The 22,610-nt window shown below is 38.7% G+C and overlaps 2 protein-coding genes and 1 non-coding gene across 17 annotated transcripts in view; 1 reads left to right on the plus strand and 2 right to left on the minus strand.

Moving 5' to 3' along the window:
* The window catches only part of CAB39L (calcium binding protein 39 like), a 141,636-nt gene extending 124,575 nt beyond the window's left edge, over positions 1-17,061 (minus strand). For 2 of the 4 annotated variants that reach the window (XM_037986684.2, XM_037986681.2), the window contains exons 1-3: positions 16,982-17,061; positions 3,487-3,609; positions 2,657-2,732 (exon numbers count right to left, since the gene is read on the minus strand). The gene's annotated coding sequence lies outside the window, so the exon portion shown is untranslated. The remainder of the gene's footprint in view (positions 1-2,656; positions 2,733-3,486; positions 3,610-16,981) is intronic. The other 2 variants (XM_037986682.2, XM_037986683.2) reach the window with 2 other exon arrangements.
* On the minus strand, positions 13,817-13,922 carry LOC119620128 (U6 spliceosomal RNA). The gene has a single exon (XR_005236592.1). It is a non-coding gene; the product is annotated as a U6 spliceosomal RNA (small nuclear RNA).
* Positions 17,023-22,610, plus strand: part of SETDB2 (SET domain bifurcated histone lysine methyltransferase 2) — a 51,458-nt gene continuing 45,870 nt past the window's right edge. For 7 of the 12 annotated variants that reach the window (XM_073014190.1, XM_007960398.3, XM_073014216.1 and 4 more), the window contains exon 1: positions 17,255-17,837. The gene's annotated coding sequence lies outside the window, so the exon portion shown is untranslated. Of the gene's footprint in view, positions 17,131-17,183; positions 17,838-22,610 lie in introns of those variants that run through there. The other 5 variants (XM_073014197.1, XM_073014230.1, XM_073014224.1 and 2 more) reach the window with 3 other exon arrangements.

Here is a 22,610-nt window from a genome sequence, read left to right on the forward strand (position 1 = left end):
TCCTAGAGATTAAACTTTTTCTCAAGTACACTCTAGGTGAGTTGTCTGGTCTCAGGGTCTGGATGTTTCTGATCTGGAGGTGAGACTGGTATTGATATGGCTGCCTAAGGCTATCTTTGCTGATGTTATCAAATCTTTGAATCCTAATTCGTAATTCCTGTTAATACTGCAAGTGTCATACCTGTTCTCTTCATATTTTCATAGTATTGCACTGAAAGGCTTAATGGTCATATAATCCAAATAGAAACTCAATCTGCAAGCCTTTCACATGAATTATTATCAAGACATGCTCCTCTATTCACTATTTCTATTTTCTGGCTTTATTTATTTAAAAAGTGTTCTGTTAAGAAATAATTAACAATAAGCTGCACATATTTAAAGTGTACAACTCAAAAAGTTTGGACATATGTGTATTTACCCGTGAAACCATCATCACATCAACATAGTGAACCTCCTAAATCTTTCCTGACCCTCTGAATTCCTTTCCTCCCTTCCCTTGCTGTCCCTTCTGCATTTGATATGCTTCCATTGCTATACTTATATTTTTCAGAATTTTTAATAAGTGTAACATATTCTTTTTTGTCTGGCTTCTTTCACATAGCATAATTGTTCTGGGGTTCATCCACTTTGTTACAAATATTGCTGAGGAGTATTCCACTGTACAGATATACCACAATTTTGTTATTCAATTACCTATTGATAACCACTTTGGCAGTTTTAGCAGCTTCTTAAAAAATAAAAAAAGGCTGAGCGTGGTGGCTCACGCCTGTAATCCCAGCACTTTGGCAGGCCAAGGTGGGCAGATCACTTGAGGTCAGGAGTTCCAGACCAGCCTGGCCACCATGGTGAAACCCCATCGCTTTACTAAAAATACAAAAATTACCTGGACTTGATCACAGAAGTAGTACACTTCTGTAATCCCAGCTACTTGTGAGGCTGAGGCAGGAGAATTGCTTGAACCTGGAAGGTAGAAGTTGCAGTGAGCCAAGATTGTACCACTGCACTCCCGCCTGGACAACAGAGTGAGACTCCGTTTTTAAAAAAATACGAACAAAAAATAAAAAAATCTACCTACCATTCCATTCCTAGGAATTCACTCAAAAGAAAAGAATGCATATGTCCATATAAAAACTTATACATGAAGATTCATAGGATCTTTATCTGTATTAGCTAAAAATTAGAAACAATTCATCTCCATCTACACATGTGTAGATAAACAAATTGTGGTATATTCATAAAGCGACATACTACTTGGCAATAAAAAGGAATAAACTATTAATATACATTACAGACAATATGGATAAATCTCAAAATACCTAAGTTGAGTAAAAGCAAAACAAAAAAAAGAGTATTTATTTCTTGCCAATTCTTTTTTTAATGCACCTGATCACTTTACAGCCTCTTACTCTTTATGTTTTATAATTCCTATTTTATTTATTGAACATATTAAACTATGTACATATGTATGTATTTACACATACATACACACATACAAGCTCTCGATCTGTTGCCCAGGCTGGAGTGCAATGGTGTGACCATGGCTCACTGCAGCCTTGACCCCTGGGCTCCAGCAATCCTCCCACCTCAGCCTCCTGAATAGCTGGGACTATAGGTGCACACCGCCACACCCAGCTAATTCTATTTATTGTAGAGACAGGGTTTCACTACATAGCCTAGGCTGGTCTTGAACTCCTGGGCTCAATCGATCTTCTTGCCTTAGTCTCCCAAAGTGCTGAGATTATAAGTGTGAGCTACTGCAACTGGCCACAAACATATTTTTTTCATGTAATGTGTATTTCTAATAATTGAAATCTCTATAGATCTGTTTCAGTTGTTTGCTGTTTCTGCTGACTCTTGCTCTTAGTGTTTTGATTTTTTCCCCCTTGCTACATTTTATAATTTTAAAAAAATGTGTATGAGCTTACTTGTTAGAATTTTAACTACAATTATTTGACGACTGCATTGATAGTACATTCCTCCATGGAATTCCTCCAAGGATGATTTTTTATTGTTTTGACTAGGTACCTGAGAGTATTACAGACTGAGGTCCAATTTAAATTAAAATCCTCCACTTGTGGAGTTTTAGAAACTATAAACATGGTGTAAATTAAGGCCCCAAATTCAAGTGAATGTGAGCTGATAACCAAGAATTATTAGGGAAGATTGTAAGTCTACCCAGAACTGAATATCTTTGCAAGATGGTCTCTGATCAGGCTTCTTACCTTTATATGGCACCCAGGGATCTTTTTCTCTAGTCCTCATCCTGCTCCTTACACAAAGCTTCTATGCCAACAGAAATCCATGGATGCCCCCAAAGTATTCAGTGACTTCAGCACCTGTTTATCTCACAGGATATACTTGTTTTGTTTCTAGCCCTAAAAAGTTCCCCTTATTTTCTTAATGGGCTCATCCATTCATGTAAAAGGATATTTTTTATACTGAATCTAGTACTTCACATGGTTGGTGGAGGGAGGAATGCAGACTCTCTAGTCTATCATACTGCTACAAATCAGTCTACCATTTCTGCAACTGCTTTATAAAATTTAAATACAATATTATATTTATTCCTGGTAAATTTTATTTTGGGATGTTGAGTATAGTCTACAGGTCTGTCAAGAGCACTTAAAATCTTGATTGAGTCATCATAGTAGCTTACCTTAGAAGTTGTATATCATTTGCAAATTTGTTTGAACCTTCTTAGCCTTCACCAAAGTCACTGATCACCACAGCTTCTGACAAAAAGAAAAGCTTTAAAATTAATTTGTAAAATCTTTATAGCAAATCCAACATATTTTCTTATTGCTCTCAGTTATATATTAAAATTCCAGTTACAAATTAAATTTCCAATACAAATTACAAACACAAATTAAAACTCTCAGTTACAAATTAAATTTCCATCATAATCAAATACTGATACATCAAATTAAAACAGGTAAATTTTCATATCCCAATAACTTCAAGTGGCAGACCTTTCAAACAGTAGTATTGAACTGAATGAAAAATATATTTATCATCAAGGGAAACCAGTAGAAGTATAAAGCGTTGGCTTGGGTAAAGGGGGCTCTAGTACCTCTGAAATCTCCAACAGCCCCCACCTTCAAAAGGAAGAAACATAATTTATTTAAACTAGTATCTTAAAGGTTGGTGTTTACAAAAAGGTTGTGCGAAGGCTTTCCTGACTGAAGGATACTTTCTTCCCCTTAGATATTCAGTAAAATTTTAGCTCTTTCATATTTCTATTGTTTCATAGCACAAAACATAGAAGGACACTGAAGGGTCATAAACGGAAGCTTTGATAGGTTTCTTGCTTTTAACAACATCATGAAAACCCATGCCTGCTAGATTTTTTTCTTTTCTACTTCACCACTTTTAGTTCACACCTTTACCAATTTCAGTCACCAACGGCAATTTCTGTAAAATCTATCTCCATCACAAGAGTGTGTATGTGTGTGCTTGTTTCCCCATCAGAAATAAAAGAAAACTTACACTTCTCTCCTTTAGCGCATTGCTCTTGCATGAAGAATGAATAAACCACTGATTTGGGATTTGCATCTTTACGTTCTGAGCAGCAACTTAGAATGCTTTGCTCCAGGATATTTGATGGATATCCTGCAATAATGTAGGAAAAACAGCACAGGCTTTGGAGTCACATCAATCTGGGTTTAAATCTCAATCTTTTACTTAGTAACCGGCTAATCTGAAGCAAATTTTTAATCTCTCTGAACTTAATGGGAAAATAAGATGGGTCCATACTTTTCAATGCCTTTGTTTTTTCCACTTCCTAATGTATTCTACAGATCATTCTCTGTTGGTATATAGAGACTTTCTCCCTTCTTTTTTATGACCTCTACGGAAAGAGGATGACTTGGAAGGGGCATCATCTACCTGGAGACTGTTGCACTGTCTGGATACACCTTAGTTTATGCAATCAGTTCTCTATTAAGGGACATTTTGGTTATGTCCGATCTTTAGCAAATGCAAGTAATATGCTGCTGTGACTAACCTCCCTTTGACTATTCTCTCCCATGCAGTTTATGCTTATGTATCCTTATCAGCAATGTATCAAAGTGCCTATTTCCCCACAGTCTACAGGGCATATTGTATAACTTTTGGATTTTGTTGAGAAACGCTTTAGCATAGCTTTAATTTGTATTTTTCCTTATATGACTGAAGGTGGAATATCTTTTATTTTATTTTATTTTTGAGACGAAGTCTTGCTGTGTTGCCCAGGCTGGAGTGCAATGGCACGATCTGGGCTCACTGCAGCCTCCGCCTCCCAGGTTCAAGCAACTCTCCTCCCTCAGCCTCCCCAGTAGCTGGGATTATAGGTGCTCACCACTATGCCCAGCTAATTTTTGTATTTTTAGTAGAGGTGGGGTTTCACCATGTTGGCCAGGCTGGTCTCAAACGCCTGACCTCAAGTGATCTGCCCGCTTTGGCCTCCCAAAGTGCTAGGGTTACAGATGTGAGCCACCACGCCCAGTCTGGAACATCTTTTATATGTCTGTCATGTGCATTTCTTTTTCATATCTTTGACCCATTTTCCTACTGGGTTGATGGTCTTATTTGCCTAGAATTTTAGGAAGTTGTTTTCACCAAGGAGGTTAGTTCTTTGTGATATAAGTCCAAATATTTTTCTCCATTTTGTTGCTTGCCTTTTGACTTTGCTCATGGCATTTTTCACTATTTAAATACTTTTTTATTAATATAGTAGGATTTACCATGTTTTTTTTTTTTTAAGAATGAGTCATAGTTATAAAATCCTTGGTTTACACCTTCATAGACTTTAAATTTGTTGTTCCATGGCTGTTTTGCTTTGTATGTTGCTGTTTAGAAGTCTGTTGCTAACCTCTCCTTTCTGTCTGGAAGCCCAGAGGAATTTTTCTTCATCATTTTGAAAGTCCAGTTGTTTTACTAGGACATGACTTGGAACTGACCATTCTGGATCAATTTTCCCAGTACACAATGAGCCTTTCAACATGTAGATTGGAGTCATCTCTTATTTCCAGAATGTTTTCATGGATTGAAGCTTAACTATTAGCTTTGCTATTGTTTTTTTCTTCTTAGGAACTCTACTTTTACTTATCTTCTATATTAATCACTTTCTATTACTTTTTAACCTTTCTTCATTTAATTTTCATTCTCTTAGTTGTTTGCATACCTTTTCTCAGTGCTTCTTATATTCAGTCCAATCTTTTCTATGTACTTTGGAATTTAGCTACATTTTTTTCTTTATGATTTTTTTTTTTTGAGACAGGAGTCTCTCTATATTGCCCAGGCTGGCCTCAAACTCCTGGGCTCAAGCCTCTCAAATAGCTGGAACTACAGGCATGCACCACTGCATCTGGCTTTAACTTCATTTTAAAAGCCAATTTTTCTTCTGATTCATTTTATTTCCTGGGTTCAGTAAATTCACTTTTCATATCTTCCTCTTTTTGTCCATTTGTTTTGCAGTTTTGATTTGGATTTGAGACTTTTTATCTCTACAAATGCTAGTTTAAGGATATTTTAAATTCTTGTGCTGTAGTTTTGGGCTGTAGTTTTCTTTAGTGCTACAGTTGGATGTTTCGGGAAGACTTTTCATCAACTAAAATTTGTTAAAAACTTTTTTTCTTATTTTTTGTAGAGACTAGGTCTCACTATACTGTCCAGGCTGGACTCAAACTCCTGGGCTCAAGTGATCCGCCCACCTTGGCCTCTCAAAGGGTTGGGATTACAGCCGTGAGCCACTGTGCCCCTCCCAGTTGAAATGTTTTGACTATCGTTTTGTTTTCTAGCTAAAGTAACTTTATATGGATGTTGCCTGCCATCTTCTGTTCATCTTGAAGTATTTTATTTTCCCTAAACCAGATATAGTTGTGTACAAGCAAAAGCAAGGAATTTAGATAACTTAACTGGATTTCTTAGTCAATAGTACCTAATAAAGTGTTTTTTTGTTTGTTTTTAATTAATGACTCCTTTTTGGGTGGGAGAAATGATTATCTATTTTCTATTATGTTTCACCAAGATTCTTAATTTCTACTACCTCTTCTCCTGGAGCCTCCAAGGCTCCAGGTAGATGGTGATCCTTCCAAGTCACCCTCTTTCCTTTCCCCAGAAGCAGTACTTTCCCGAGACTACCTCTTTGGTCTCATTTTCTTTCAAGTCTCTTATTTCGTCTAATGGATCTCACACCTCTTCTCACTTCTCTATTCAGGGTGGGGCTTTCTCTTTCTCAGAATTAGCTGTATTCTGCTACCCCCTAGGTCCTGCAACCTCTCCTCTTTTTCAGTCTCCACCTCACTCGCCACTTCTCCATGGATTCTGCTAGACTGCAGTGTTGATTTCCCTGCATACCCACAGACATTTTGCTAGCTATTAATGTATGCTTATGTATCAATAAATTTGTATGGCTTTTCTCTTGTTAATCTACTGTTAGTTTAGTTCAGCCAACTCAGTTATCAAACCTTCAAAAGGGAAATTTAAGCTTCCCTGCAAATTGCTGGTTATTATTTAATATTATTATTATTTTGAGCCAGGGTCTCACTCTGTTGCCCAGGCTGGAGTGCAGTGGTGCAATCACAGCTCACTGTAGCCCTGACCTCCTGGGCTCAAGAGATCCTCCGACCTCTCAGCCTGCTAAGTACCTGGGACTACAGGTGTGTGCCACTATGCCCAGCAATTTATTTTTTATTTTTTATTTTTTTTTAGAGATGAGGTTTCACCATTTTGCCAAGGCTGGTCTCAAACTTCTGGGCTCAAGCAATCTTCCTGCCTTGGCCCCGCAAAGTGCTGTGATTACAGGCATTAGCCACCATGCCCAGCTGGTATTATTTTTATTAGTGTTCTACCTTGCACTTCTGAGTATGTTTAAGCTTCTACCTGTCAGTTTCAAGGGCTATCTTTTTGCTCCCAGCAAATTCCTAAGAGGCAAACAACCTTATTCTACTTCTCATTCACCCTCCTCTTTTCCTCCCATTTTTTTTTGTGGGTTATTTCTACAATGTCAGACCATGTAATATTTACATACTATTTTATCATCATTATCCCCATCTTTTAATCTTGATGCTACACACAAAATATATTCAATTTGCTCACCACCAGATCTTATGTTGAAGATTTTCCAATCATTTCTTGGTTGTCTGAAATCTGTTCTCTAGTATACCCTTCAGAAGGATTCATGGGAACAATTATAGCCATTTTCCTTGAACTATTTCATATTCATAAATGTTTGTCAATGCCCTGAATTCTTGAAATGTAGGAGATAGGAATTATTTTATTTCTTTGAATAAATACTTTCTTAATATCTGACATAAAATCTTGCCACCAAAAATCCAATCTGATTTTCTTTGCAAGTGATCTGCTTTTTATTTCCCCCATCAATGCAAAAAAGGTTTATTTTTAAAAATTCAGCAATTTTACAGGACCACATCTCAACGTTAACTGTTGTGGGTTAATTTCTCCAGGTTTACAGGGTGGCTTTCAACATATGTTACATTTAAACCTACTTTAATGTTAAGCGTTCTTGAATTATAGTCCTAATAGCTGTTCTGGTCCATTGCTTTGGCTTACTTTATGTGTAAAATAAGTAACATAAAACTTACTGTTTTAAAGTATTCAATAAGTAGCATTAAGTATATTCAGTGTTACATAAACATCACCACAATCCTTTGGCTTACATTTGGGGAATTCCATTTATATTTATTCTGGCTCTCTTTGCCAGTCTTGTCACCTCTTGACTCCTTTTAAAAAATCTTTTTATTTTCTTCATTTTTCTATTTTTCTTATTCTACTTTCTGTGATGTATATGCTCTCTTGGTTTCTTTCTAATGTAATTACCATTTTAAACTGTCTCCTTTTTCTTAATCTTTTATTGAGTTTTGTCTGCTCTCATTGCACCTCCTTCTATGGTCTAGCCATCTCACTTTTTTTTTTCCCCCTGAAAACATGGAAAAGGGTGAATTTTATTTACTTTTTTATAATTTCAAGTTTTCTTTTAGATTTGGGGGTACACGTGTAGCTTTGTTACATGGGTATACTGTGTAACGATGAAGTCTGGAGTATGACTGATCCAGGTACTGGGCATTGTACTCAACAGTTAGTTTTTCAACCTTTATTGCATTCCTTCCCTGCATAGTATTCCACGGTTTATATGTAACCAATCCAACCCTGATGGATACACAGGTTGATTCACATCTTTGCTATTGTGACTAGCACTATGATGAACATATGAGTGCATGTATCTTTTTGGTAGAACAATTTCTTTTGGATACACACCCAATAATGGGATTGCTGGTCAAATGGTAGTTCTGAGTTCTTTGAGAAACCTTCAAACTGATTTCCACAGTGGCTAAACTAATTTACAATGCCACCAACCATGTGTAAGTATTCCTTTTTCTCTGCAGCCTCACCCACATATGTTGTTTTTTGACTTTTTAATAACAGCCATTCTGACTGGTGTGAGATGATGTCTCATTATGGTTTTGATTTGCATTTCTCTGGTGATTAATGATGTGGAACATTTTTTCATCTGTTTATTGGCTACTTGTTCTTTTGAGAAGTGTCTGTTGATGTCTTTTGACCACTTTTTAATGGGTTTTTTTTTGTTTGTTAACTTCCTTATAGATTCTGGATATTAGACCTTTGTCAGATGCATAGTTTGCAAACATTTTCTCCTATTCTATAGGTTATCTGTTTGCTCTGTTAATAGTTTCTTTTACTGTGCAGAAGCTCTTTAGTTTAATTAGGTCCTACTTGTCAACTTTTGTTTTTGTTGCAATTGCTTTTGAGGACTTAGTCATAAATTCTTTCCCAAGGCTGATGTCCAGAATGTTTCCTAGATTTTTTTTTCCTAGGATTCTTACAGTTTGAGTTCTTACATTTAAATCTTTAATATATCTTGAATTGATTTTTGTATGTGGTGTAGGGTAGAAGTCCAGTTTTAGTCTTCCATGCATGGCTAGCCAGTTTTCCCAGCACCATTTATTGAATAGGAAGTTCTTTCTCCGTTGCTTCCCTTTGTCAATTTTATTGACAATCAGATGGCTCTGGGTGTACAGCTCTATTTCTGGGTTCTCTGTTCTGCTCCATTGGCCTATATGTCTGTTTTTGTACCAATACCATGCTGTTTTGGTTACTGTAGCCTCAAAGTATAGTTTGAAACAATCTACACATTCAACAGCACTGAATGTATAGATTGTTTTGGGCAGTATGGCGATTTTAATGATATTGATTCTTCCAATCTATGAACATGGAGTGTTTTTCCATTTCTTTGTGTCATCAATGATTTCTTTCAGCAGTGTCTTGTAGTTCTTGTAGAGATCTTTCACCTCCTTGGTTAGAGGTATTCCTAGGCAGAGTGTGTGTGTGTGGGGGGGGGGGGGGGCTATCATAAACAGGACTGCATTCTTGATTTGTCTCTCAGCTCCAACATTATTGGTGTAGAAATGCTACCAATTTTTGCACGGAGTTTGTATCCTGAAACTTACTGAAGTTATCAGTTCCAAGAGCCTTTGGTGGAGTCTTTAGGGTTTTCCAGGTATATAATCAGATCTTCAGCGAAGATAGTATGATTTCTTTTCCTATGTAGATGCCTTTTGTTTCTCTTGCCTGATTGCTCTGGCTAGAACTTCCTACCTATCTCATGTCTGAGCTATTCTTATTTCTGATTTATGTGGTTCTTTCAAAGATTTCATCTTTTCCTTAAATTCTCTTAGCTTATTCTGAAATATTTAGATTGTCATTTCCATCTGCTTTGTGGCCACATTTTTGGGGTATGTTTTCATAACCTCATGTAATGTTTTACGGCTTATTTTGATGATTTTCTTATAATAATTTAGTATATATATTCCATTTTCCCATATATTTATATAACTATATACTAAAAGGAGGTTCCAGGCTAGGTACAGTGGCTTATGCCTATAATGCTAGCACTTCGGGAAGCCAAGGCAGGAGAATCACTTGAGTCCAGGAGTTTGAGACCAGCCTGGGTAACATAGAGAGATGCCATGTCTACAAAAAATTAGCCAGGCATGGTGGCACATATCTATAGTGTCAGATACTCTTTAGGCTGAGGAGGGAGGTTCACTTGAGCCTGGGGGGTCAAGGCAGTAGCAAGCAGTGATCATGCCACTGTATTCCAACCTGGGAAACATAGCAAGATCCCATCTCTAAAGAAAATAAAAAGGAAGTTCCTATGTTACTGTATGGACATGCTGGAGTTTTAAAAAAAATCTATTTCTTAGTGGAATCTGGTTGTTTCCAGTTTTAGCCAATTACAAATAAAATTGCTATAAATATTTGCAGAGCAGCCAATATAGGTTTTCATTTCACTTTTCATCAGAGAAGCACAATCATCAAAGGGGAAATCAAAACCACAATGAGATACCCCTCCATACCTCATATAAAGGCTAAAAATTTTAACTGATAATGCCAAGTGCTGACAAGGATGAAAAACTACTGGAACTCTCTTATCTTGCTGGTAGATTTCAATCTAGAGTGGGCTTGCTAGATAATGTGATAAGGATATGTTTAATTTTATAACAAACTGTCAAATTGTCTTCTAGGTGGCTGTACTAGTTGCAGTCTCACCAACAAGACTAAGGTTTCTCCTTGTTTTGCATCCTTGCCAGGAAATGTATTGTTTGTTTTGACATTCTGAGTAACAGGTTGTGTACTGGTATCTCAGTGTGGTTTTAATTTGTATTTTTCCGATGATGGTGGCTTTAATTTGCATTTTTCCAATGATGGTGGTTTTAATTTGCATTTTCCCAATGACTATTCTGTACTTTTTTCATTTAACACAAAATGGTAACCACTTTCCTATGTCATTCAGTAGCCTATGCCACTACCCTTTGAAAACGTTCCTTTTAAAAGACTGAAAAATATAATGATGGGATGTGTCATAATTTATAAAACCATTCTTCTACCATGAGATATTTGTTATTTCCAATTTTTCACAAGTATAAAATTACACTGTGATTATAAAGCTTTGATTTCATCTCTACTTCCTTACAAGCTTCTCAGAAAAAGTCAAAAGGTATATGAACTTTTGTTTCTTGATGCATTTTGACAAACTGCTTTCTAAAAAAGTTATACAAGTGTAGTTTTGTACAGTGACTAAGGATTTCTATCACACTGTACCACATACTATATTATTTTATAGAGGTTTAAGAAATAATTTTATTATTTCTTTAATTACAATTGTTTTTCATGTAAGCCATTTGTTCTTGTTATCATAAGCTTATTTATGTAGTTTGTTCATTTTCTATCAGGTTATTGATGTTTTTATTTGTTGATTTGTAAGAGATGAGCACATTCTCCAAAGGTATAGATTACACTTTTCATGTAAAGCCTAATAGGCCTACTCTGGCAGCTTCTCACTCCATTCTTTATTCAACTTGAAATATACTTCAAATGAGCAAACATTTATCAAACGTCAACTGCATACAAAACACTTTGTTAGACTCCAGAAGGAGTCCTGCCTCCCAAGGAGTTATTTTGCTTCTCACATTATAAAATATGCATACATTAAGAATTTGAGTACAGCAAACCCTTGAACAACAATGGGCATTAGAGGTACACTCCCTACCCCATGCAGTCTCCTGCTCCCCCAATAACTAACAGCCTACTGTTGACTAGAAACCTTACTGATAACATAAAGAATCTATTAACACATTTTGCATTTTGCAAAATATAGAACATTTTCCCATCTGCAGGTGTAGCCACAGCTTCATGAATTTTCTTTCTTCTTCTTTTTTTTTTTTTTTTTTTACAACGATCCTTATGTTGGATTCATTTATCTTGAAATGGCAGGCAAAAGCAGCTTCGGACCTTAATCTACAGTACATATGAAGCACTTAAACTGTTTCTTTTAATGTCATGACTTTTCTCTGCTTCCTGCAGGGACTTCCAGCATCACTAGAGGTACTTTGTATGGGTCCCATGGTGTTATTCAAGGTTTATGGTATTGCACTAACCATGAAAAATATGTGAGAACTGCAAGATCACTGTACACTGCCATGCACAATTTACTGGAGTGATGAGCTGCTCACATGGAGATGATCAGCATCACAGGGCTTTTCAAGCAGATACTTACAGCACTTCACTTCACTACAATAGCAACCAGAGAGACCTAGAAAATTATTGTGGTAGTACAGTAAGTACCACAGTCATTTACCATGACTGCAGTCATTTATGCAGTTATGGTTTAATACTGCATCCTTACACTTTACATTTCTCTCCACTACTAATGGTGCCAAGTACAATCTGCATTTGTGTAAGTTTTGGTAAATTTTAATTTTTTTATAAGAGATTTGTGTATATTTTATGGTAGTAAATAAAATACACCAATATCTACATATATTTTATGCATTCATGTCTTTTTCTTAATTTTTTCAATATTTCCAAGCTACGTGGCTCATCTGTGAGTTTTTTCAAACTGTCACAAATCTCCAACATATTTATTGAAAAAATGTTGTGTAAAAGAGGCCCCAAATAGGTCAAACCCATGCTGTTCAAGGGTCAACTGTACAGAGTAAAAAAAAGATTGTGATTGAATGAAATCTGTCTATATTTCAAGGAGGCGGCCAGGTGCAGTGGCTCGTGCCTATAATTCCAGCACGTTGGGAGACGGAGGTGGGAGGACCACTTGAGCCCAAGAGATCAAGACCAACCCAACACAGGGAGACCCTGTCTCTACCAAAAAAAAAAAAATTGTAATTGGCTGAGCATGGTGGCACACATCTGTGGTCCCAGCTACTAGGGAGGCTGAGGTGGGAAGATCGCTTGAGCCCAGGAAGTCAAAGCTGCAATCACTGCACTCCAACCTAGGTGACGGGGAGACTTTGCCTCAAAAACAAACAAACCAACAAAAAGAAGGAAGCTGTTGATCTAAGCATCAATTACTTTCGAAAGAATGTGGTCTGGATGCAGTGGCTCATGCCTGCAATCCCAGCATTTTGGGAGGTTGGGTGGATCACTTGAGGCCAGGAGTTCGAGACCAACCTGGCCAACATGGTGAAACCTGTCTCTACTAAAAATACAAAGATTAGCCGAGCATGGTGGTGGGTAACTGTCACCCAGTTACTCAGGAGGCTGAGGCAGAAGAATTGCTTGAACCCAGGAGGCAGAGGGTGCAGTGAGCTGTGATCGCACCGTTGCACTCCAGCCTGGGCAACGGAGCGAGACCACGTTTCAAAAAAACAAAAAAAAAAGTGATTTTTGGCTGTGGGAACCATTTCTACAGAGAGAAATGCAAAGTACAAAGTAGGCCCCAGGACTGCAAGTAACAATATAGGCCACAAGCACAGTATTTGAAAGGCACAAGTTACCCTCCTCTCTCCGCAATATAACTGTCAGGAACCTGAAAGAACAATTAAAAGCTCATGAAATCCTAACAGCAGTGATATAACTGTTACTTTAAAAATTTCCTGTGACAATGTAAAAATGACCTTTAAAAAATTAAGGCAGTGAAATAAAATCCTACCCCTACTACCACTTGCAAATATTGTGTCCCCTACCATAACACATTTTACCCTTCAATTTCAGCATGTACTATATAACAGAAGGATGTGAAGCAGTCATCTTGGTCCTCAAGATACAGCTGCATTAAGAATGGCAGAGCAATATGCTAGGGGCATGGGCCCCTGACAGCTGTGTGTAGGAAAGCCACCTGATCAGCTCATATTTTTCCATTGGAAAAAATTGTATTAAGGCCACAGTTATTTTTAAATTTCTCCATCACAGTAGCCAAACCTCTATCTTAAGTAACAGAAATTCCAAACTGAGGAGTGTGGGCTTTGTGAATAATACAATGTCATATAAAATGTTTGGTTTTTTAAATACAGAATGCTTTGCAAATTTGCATGTAATCTTTGCAGAGGAGCCATGCTAATCTTCTCTGTATAGTTCCAATTTTAGTGTATGTGCTGCTAAGGGAGCACTAAGATTTTTTTTTTTTTATTTCCTGGCTTCTAGAAATGAAAAAATGTTTTTTATTTTAAAACTTTTTTTTTTGAGACAGAGTCTAGTTCTGTGTGCAGAGGCACAATCACGGCTCCCTGCAGTCTCAGCCTCCTGGGCTCAGGTGATCCTACCTCAGCCTCCCAAGAAGCTGGGACTGCAGGCACATGCCTCCATGCCTGGCTAACCTTTTGTATTTTTGGTAAAGACAGCATTTTACCACAGTGCCCAGCTGGTCTCTATCTCCAGGGCCCAAGCAATCCCCCAGCCTCGGCCTCCAAACTGCAAGGATTACAAGTGTGAGCCACCATGCCTGGTCTAAAATGTTTTTTTAAAAAAGAAAAATAGAAGCTAAATTAAGGCAGTGACTGTGAGAATAGAAAGATGAAAAGGAAAGGCATTTTGGAGACTGAAGCTACCCAGCTGGACAAAAGAAAAGGTAAGGATTTGAAGTTTTAAATCTTAACCACAAAGAAGATGCCTGTACCCACTTTCGGAGGCCGAGGTGGGCGGATCACTTGAGGTCAGGAGTTCGAGACTAGCCTGGCCAACATGGTGAAACCCTGTCTACACTAAAAACACAAAAATTAGCTGAGTGTGGTGGCACACAACTGTGGTCCCAGCTACAGGCACAAGAATCACTTGAACCTAGGAGGCAGAGGTTGCAGTGAGCTGAGATCACACCACTGCATACTCTAGCGTGGACAACAGAGCAAGACTCTGTCTCCAGAAAAAAAAAAAAAAAAAAAAAAAAAAAGATTTTATGTGTCTTCAAGAAAACAATGGCAAATAGAGCATTATCGCTTGAGGACTCACCTTAGTTATCTAAATTTTCTGCCTTTAAAATTTTTTTGTAAAGACCAAGGATTACGAACCTATCCTTAACATTATTTGTATGTTTAAATTGGATACAATAATAAATTTAATCCAAATTGAAAGTCAAGTTTTCCAGGAAGCAGATTCAACAATTATTTTTCAATTAGGCTAAAAAAAAAACAGGTCCATACCTCCCAATTACTGCATTCTTTTACTGACTCATTGAACAATTATATTATCTAATATATGCAGTGAATGAGATACCAATGTTTTAGCATTTGTATCTAAATGCTAAACAGCATTATTATTTAGTACTGACCTACTACTGTTATTGATGTTTCTCACCCAGGATCTTTTAGCTGATCTTGATAACTTTTCCTGACATGTACTTTAGCTACCAAATCAACACCACTTTATCAATACCTGAATTCTTGCAACTTAGGTTTTACAAGGTTCTTCAATAAAAAAAGGAATTAAAAATTTGTTTTATATTTATTTTGAGTTGGGATCTCACTCTATTGCCCAGGCTGAGTGCAGTGGTTGGCTCCCTGCAGCCTCAAACTCTCATCTCCGCCTCCTCAGTAGCTACAACAACAGGCACATGCCACCACACCCAGCTATTTTTTGGCTTTTATTGTAGACATGGGTCTCGCTGTTCCCCAAGGTGGTCTCGAACCCCTGGCCTTAAGGAAACCTCCCTCCTTAGCCTCCTAAAGCACTGGGATTACAGGCGTTAAGCCATGGAGCCCTGCCCAAAATTAATTTTAAATTCATCAGTTAGGCCCGGTGCAGTGGCTCACACCTGTAATCCCAGCACTTTGGGAGGCTGAGGCTGGCAGATCGCCTAAGGTCAGGAGTTCAAGACCAGCCTGGCCAACATGGTGAAACCTCATCTCTACCAAAAATACAAAAATTAGCTGGGCAGGGTGGCTGGTGTCTGTAGTCCCAGCTACTCAAGAGGTTGAAGCAGGAGAATCGCTTGAACCAGGGAGGCAGAGGTTGCAGTGAGCCGAGATTGCTCCATTACACTTTGCACTCCAGCCTGGGCAACAAAAACAAACAAACAAACATCAATTATTTTGCTGTTTGTTTTGTTGTTTGGTATTCCTGATGGGAGATGTCTTTATCATGTATTGTTGATTCGGTTGTTCATCAGTTAATGCTGAATAACTGAAATCTAAGCTCAAGGCAATAATATATTGGCTTTCTTTTCATGCAAGTCAAACTGCTAAAATCTACCACAAAATATTAGCCTTTCATCAGCTTGCTCTTCAGATCCAATACATTTTCCCCTCAAATGAAAGACAATGCATGCCGTCCATTACAATGCTAAAAAAAAAAAAAGGAGGAAGGAAAACGAGGTTAAGTCCCGTCTTCTTCCTCCCACCCAAAAAGAGCTCAGAAATTAAGGTGCTTTCCCTAACAAAGCCTCCTCCTGCTCCATGAAGTGACCAAGCATGTCATGGCAGACCCAGAGATTTATAACATATCGTTCTCGCGGAAATCAGGATTTGACAAAATTCTTCCTTCACGTCCCGTTTCCGCAACACCACCACTTTCTAGCTTAAAATGAAGGGGGAAAAAAGACAGCTGTAGGAATGCTTGGCTGCCCGCTAAAGAACAATCTTGCCCAAATGCAGAACTTGACCCCCACTATTACCAAAGGATGGTCTCAAAGAGTAACCCCCGCGAAGAGCAAACAGTTTAGCAGCCGCTCCCTGGAAAATGACGGAAGAGGAGGTCTCTTTTGAACCTGAGAATAGTAGTGAGGCACTCCCCTTCCATTACTAGCTTTGCTTCTTTCTCAATCAGGCAGTTCATCAGCTAGCCTCCTTTGTCAAAGGGGGTTGATGGCCAGAATCTTTGTGAGACAAAGATTACTAAAGAGCTCCCCGGAACCAAGGAATGAATGTTAAGGCATCAAAGACCCCGCCCAGCCCCCACAACGACCAATAAACCAAAACCTGGGATCCTTGCTATTACCACCACCACACCACCACCACTAACACCACTCCTCGCTCTCTCTAGCCAGGGATGAGACTCAGGCCCAGGAAGGAAACCCATCCTTCCCGCAAGTGAGAAGGCGCTGGGTCTCCTCCCTTAGGCCTCTCCTCTACCCCAGTGTTCTCTCCGGACCCCTCCACTACGGCGAGACGCTATGTAAGTTTTCAACCCCCAAGAAGCCCCGTCCCAGCCACACACAAGATGGCAGCCCCACACCTACCGGAGGAAACAGCTGCGCCACCACTCCAGTGATGCCGGCCTCTCGACTACGAGTAACTCCATTGGTCCAGCTAGAGAGCGCGAGACAAGCCGAGAGCGCTAGCAGCCAATCGAGAGGCGGCGCGCTCGGGCGGCACTGCGGTGCCAACGGTAAGCCCGCCGAGTCTCTGAGGCGCGAACAAGTAGGGAGTGCGACCAATCAATGGGCTCCAGGCTGGGTGGTGGGACGGCCGGCGTCCGACTCCTCCCACGTAGTGATCGCTTTAGGTGGGTCGGCCTGGTTCACGGCGGAGGTTCCGCGGTGCCTTATCCCCGGCGGAGGCGAGGCGGGACTGTTGTGGTTGAGATGAAAGCTAGTAAATGGTGAAGTACTTCCCGGCCAGAGGGCACTTGCGCGCGGGAGGTCTGGGTGGCTTGGCGTCAGAGGAGAGTCCCACCCGCGGAGTGAGCTGGCAGAGCTCACTCCTCAGGTCAGGCGGGCAGCGTAGAAAACGCAGCGGAGCCAGGTGAAACCAAGGCACCGCGGTGGGTGACCCCCGACAGTTCCTCTAGCCGGGCGGTCGGAGGACCTGACAACGCCGCGGAGCCCTTGGCCGCCCGAGCAGGGGCTGGACCCCAGCCCTTGCAGCCTCTCTTCTCCTGGCACCCAAGTACAGTCCTGGCTGCAGAAGGGGCCGCGGGCGCACTGAGTTCTCAACCTCCATTTCAGCCTGTCTGTCTGTCTCAGGGTGCAGCCTTTATGAGGTGCTTCCTAAGCTGCTGGGAACGTGAGGCTGTCAAAGGGGCGGCAGGAAATGGACAGCAGTAGAAAACCCAGAAGCAGAACTTGAAGGTTTAACCACTAGCCCATTTCACAGGTAAGATTACACGAGCCCTTAAATACAGCAAGTTCAGTCATTCATCCAAGATAACTGAGTTCAGATTAGATAGTAACACGTCTAACTCGCTATCAGCCACAGCCCAATAAGTAATTAGGTAAGGAAAGATATGTAACTAACTGTGCTCTTTGGCATGTGGAAAGCTGCAGTGAGCTCTGTAAATATTAACGCATGAGGCCAAAGAGAGGAGTAACTTTGAAGAGGTCAAATGGAGTAACCAAAGCATAGGCTCTGAAACCATGCTGCCTGGTTCCTTATTTTGTGTCTGCCACTTACGGTATGACATGCCTTAGCTTCCTCATCAGCAAACGAGCTGCCAATTTAACCCACATGACTGTTAGGGGGATTAAATAAGAACACGTGAAATACTTAGAAGCGTGACTAACCCGTGGTTCTGTCGTTATAATTAAAACGTAAGGAGCCGATAGAAAATGGTCAGTGTATTTTTAAGGCCTAGTTTTAGAAACGAAGAGGGACCGTACACTGAAGCAAAGCAGACTGGCTTAATTATTATGCCAAAATGAAAAAGAAGGGGAAAAAAGTTTTTTAAGCCCATTTACTCTCTGAAATATTAACACCAGTTGTCTCTGGATGATGGGATGGTGTTTAAATTTTCTCTTTCATACTTTATTGTATTTTGCAGATTTTCTCCAGGAAACATGTTTCACTTTTGCACGTTCAGTTGTTTTCAAATTTTCAGGTGTGAACGCTTGTGAGAGCTGCTTAAAAACAAAGATATGGGTCGGCGCGGTTGCTCAGGCCTGTAATCCCCACATTTTGGGAGGCTGAGGCGGGCGGATCACCTCAGGTCAGGAGTTCAAGACCAGCCTGGCCAACATGGTGAAACCCCGTCTCTACTAAAAATAGAAAAATTCGCCAGGCGTGTGGTGGCGGGCCCCTGTAATCCCAGCTACTCGGGAGGCTGAGGCAGGAGAATCGCTTGAACCCGGGAGGTGGAGGCTGCATTGAGCCGAGATCACGTCACCGCACCCCAGCCTGAGTGACAGAGGGAGACTCCGTCCCAAAAAAAAACAAAGCTATGGCCGTGCGCGGCGGCTCACATCTGTAATCCCATCACTTTGGGAGGCCGGCGGGGCGGATCGCTTGAGTCCAGAGTTCAAGACCAACCTGGGCAATATAATGAGACCTAATGTCTAAAAAAAAAGTAAAATAAAACTATTACTGAATGTGCTTAAGTGGAAGTATAAATTGGTAGAACCTTTCTGGAAGAGAGTTTGACAATATGCTATAAAAAGCTTTAAAATGAACAATTCCTTTTTGAACATTTATATATACTTAATTTTTAAAAATTAAGTACACTTTTATTACAAAATTGATACCTTGTAGATAAACAGCACAATGCAGATTTTGACCTTGAGTTTTTTCTTGCGTGTCAAGGTTATATTTATCTCATAGAAACAGTTGAGTAGCTTCCCGTATTTTTCCTGCTTGGAAGTTCCTATATAATAAAAATTCTCCGTTCTTTGAAAGTTTTGAAGAAGGAATGTTCCCTTACTCCTCTCCCTCCCTTCTCCTGCTGGAGACTTTGGTACAGAGCTGTCAAGTGTTTTTTAATACTTACACCTTTTAGTACTGTTACATATTCTATATAGGTGAATATATACGTTTGTATTTTTTTAGTGGAAAAATACCATAGTACATCATTCTGTAGCTTTATTTCTTGACATTGGTTTTGCAGCCTGTACATGTTATTTATAGGTCATTATGTTATTTATGGATGGTTTCTTTTAGCTGCTGCATAGTGTTCCAGTGTATGACTCAATTGATCTGTTAATATAAAATATTTCTCTTTGTCTCTTTTACTGGTCTTTTTGTTAAATCCTATTTTGTTTGATGTGTGCTGTATAGCACATTTTATTGCCATTCTCTTGAGAACATTAGGTTTCCAGTTTTTTTGCCATACAACAATGCTGCAAGGAAAATCTTTGTGTTTTCTTGTGCACATGTACTATTTGTCAAGGATATTATACGTAAGAGTGGAATTGCTTGGTTTTAAGCCGTGAGCATTTTTAGTTTTAATAGGTCTTGCTAAATTTGCCTCCAAAATACCTCTACTAATTTACACGTTCCACAGGTAGTTTATGAGAGTTAAGTTTGTCTACAGTTTCCTCCCACAAGAAGTATTTTCTGTTGGGTGCAGGGTTCTATACATTTTTTGGATTAAGCTTGTTAATTTGTCATTTAAATCCTTTATACCCTGGATATTTGCCCACTTTATCTGTCAGTTTCTTGATTTGTTACTTTCTTATCAAATTGTGGATCTGTGCATTTTCCTTTTATTTAAATTTTGCTTTATATATTTCAGAGTGATGTTATTTGTACATAAAGGTTCATGAATATTAAATCTTACAGTGAATTGTTCTGTCAACATTGATTTTCATATTCAACTCTTATTTAATATGAATGTTTCTTCTTATAGTTGCAGATATGTCTTTCTCCAGTCTCTTCATTTTCAGCCTTGCTGTGACATTTTGTGTAACTTAAGTGGGTCTCTTATTTTAAAATATCATATCTAGGTTTTGCTTGCCATCCAATCTGAGAGTCTGTCCTTTAATAGGTAATTCACCTTTATTGTGATTACTGACATATTTTGACCTTATTCTTGTCATTATTTAATATGCTTCTCTTTGTATCTTTTATACTTTATTTTTCCACTTGTTTTTTGAGACACAGTCTTGCTCTGTCGCCCAGACTGGAGTACAGTGACGTGATCTTGGCTCATTGCAACCTCCACCTCCCGGGTTCAAGCACTTTTCCTCCCTCAGCCTCCCATAGCCCAGATTACAGGTGTGCACCACCACACCCTGCTAATTTTTGTATTTTTAGTAGAGATGGGATTTTGCCATGTTGGCCAGGCTGATCTCAAACTCTTGACCTCAGGTGATCTGCCCACCTCGGCCTCCCAAAGCGCTGGAATCACTTTTATTTTTAACTGAGGGTAGCCCCAAGTTTTCTTTGTTCAGTTTTTTTTTTTAGTAGATTAACTTTACATTTCAACACAGTTCTTAAATTTATGTTTTCCTAACAAAGTGTACGTTTAGTCAGTATCGATGTGGCCCCTGTAAAAAGAATTTAGCATGCTTCTGCTTTGCTTTCTGTCATCTTGATACAATCCCTCCCATCTCTCCTCCAAAAAAGAATATAGTCTCTCATTATGTCTTTAAGAATTTTTGTTTTGTTATTAAATTCAGTTTATGTTTAACATCAATGTGTTTTACTCATTTATTTGCTCACTATTGCTGCTTATACCTCAGTGCTTTCTTGTAGGTTCATTTTTCATCATCAGATACTTATTTCTTTCACAGTCTCTGAGTGACTCTTTGAATGTCTGTAAATGTCTTTTTTTTCATCTTTAGTGTGGAAAGATAGCTTGGCTGGATATAGAGTTCTGAGTTCATACTGACTTTTCTTTAACGTTTTGCATCTGACATTTCTGATGAGAAATCTCATTACTAGTCTGATACACCTTCCTTTTAGATAGTCTACATTTTTCTGGAAACATCTAAGACTTTGTGGTTTTGATATTCTGAAGTTAGTCACGGTTTGTCTAGCGATGTGTATTAAGAATTTTATCCTGGTTGGTACTCAGTGGATTCAGTTTGCTTATGTGTTTTCCAGTTCTGAGAAATTCTTGGTCATTATTGCCTCCTCTCTCCATTTCCTCAATTTTGTGCCTCCTCTTGTTTCTTTGCTCTGGGTTCTTGGTGAATTACTCAAATCAGTCTTCCAGCTTATTAACTGGCTCTTCATGTGAGTCTGTTCTGTCATTCAGTCATTTGTTGAGTTTATTTCAACAACTGTTTTTATATCCGAGATATCTAATTGACTTTTTTTCAAAATTGTAAGTTATTTCGTGGATGAGATTTCCTTCTTTAGCTCAGTCTCTTTCATAGTGTAGCCTTCTTCAGATGTTTGAGGACTCTTAGTTGTGCATTCATCTCCTCTGAGAGGATTCCTGCCCATAGTTTTGCTGCTGTGATTGTGGTTGCCATCATCTCTATAGCTTCCCATCTGTTTCCTTTCCCCAGAAGGGCCTCACAGACTTGGCCCTTAGAGAGTTCCCTTTTTGTTTTCAGCATGGCTATATATATATATTTTTTAAGTCTCCTAACATTTCCATGGCTTGGTGTAGAAGTGGCAGAAGAATTTACTGTATCTTGGCTAACATCTTGAGAGTTTAAATTGTTGATCTATTTTTGACCTGTTATTCTATGTCTAGATATGTTATCCTAGGGCAATTGCCAGAGATAGGTATAAAGTATATCTATTTTATCATTATTTATTATACTAAAAATTAATCTATAAAGGAAAACAATCTAAATAATTGAATATAGAGGTTTATATTACTAATCAGTATTTTATTAAAATTCAATTATTAAAATATTTAATATACTATAATGTATGGGTTATTGACCAAAGTATGTTGTACAGCCAGTTGTATTAAAATATTAATGATGGAGGAAATGCAGGAAATGTTTTTAATGAAAGATTATAAAAAATTATATATACTGCAATCCAAATTTTGTTTTAAAACTACATTCTGAAATAATAACAATAATTGCCAGTATTCCTTGAATCTTTCATATGTCAGGCACTATTCTATGTAATTAAGTCTTGTCCTCAGAACAACCTGTGAGGTAGTTAGTATTATCCCCTTTTTAAAAGTTTTTATAAAAGACTTACAAAATGGAGATAGTTTAATTGTCAGTAATGTGAATACTAACAAATATA

Source organism: Chlorocebus sabaeus, chromosome 3 (assembly GCF_047675955.1).
Source record: "Chlorocebus sabaeus isolate Y175 chromosome 3, mChlSab1.0.hap1, whole genome shotgun sequence".
In the NCBI taxonomy this organism is placed as follows: Eukaryota; Metazoa; Chordata; class Mammalia; order Primates; family Cercopithecidae; genus Chlorocebus; species Chlorocebus sabaeus.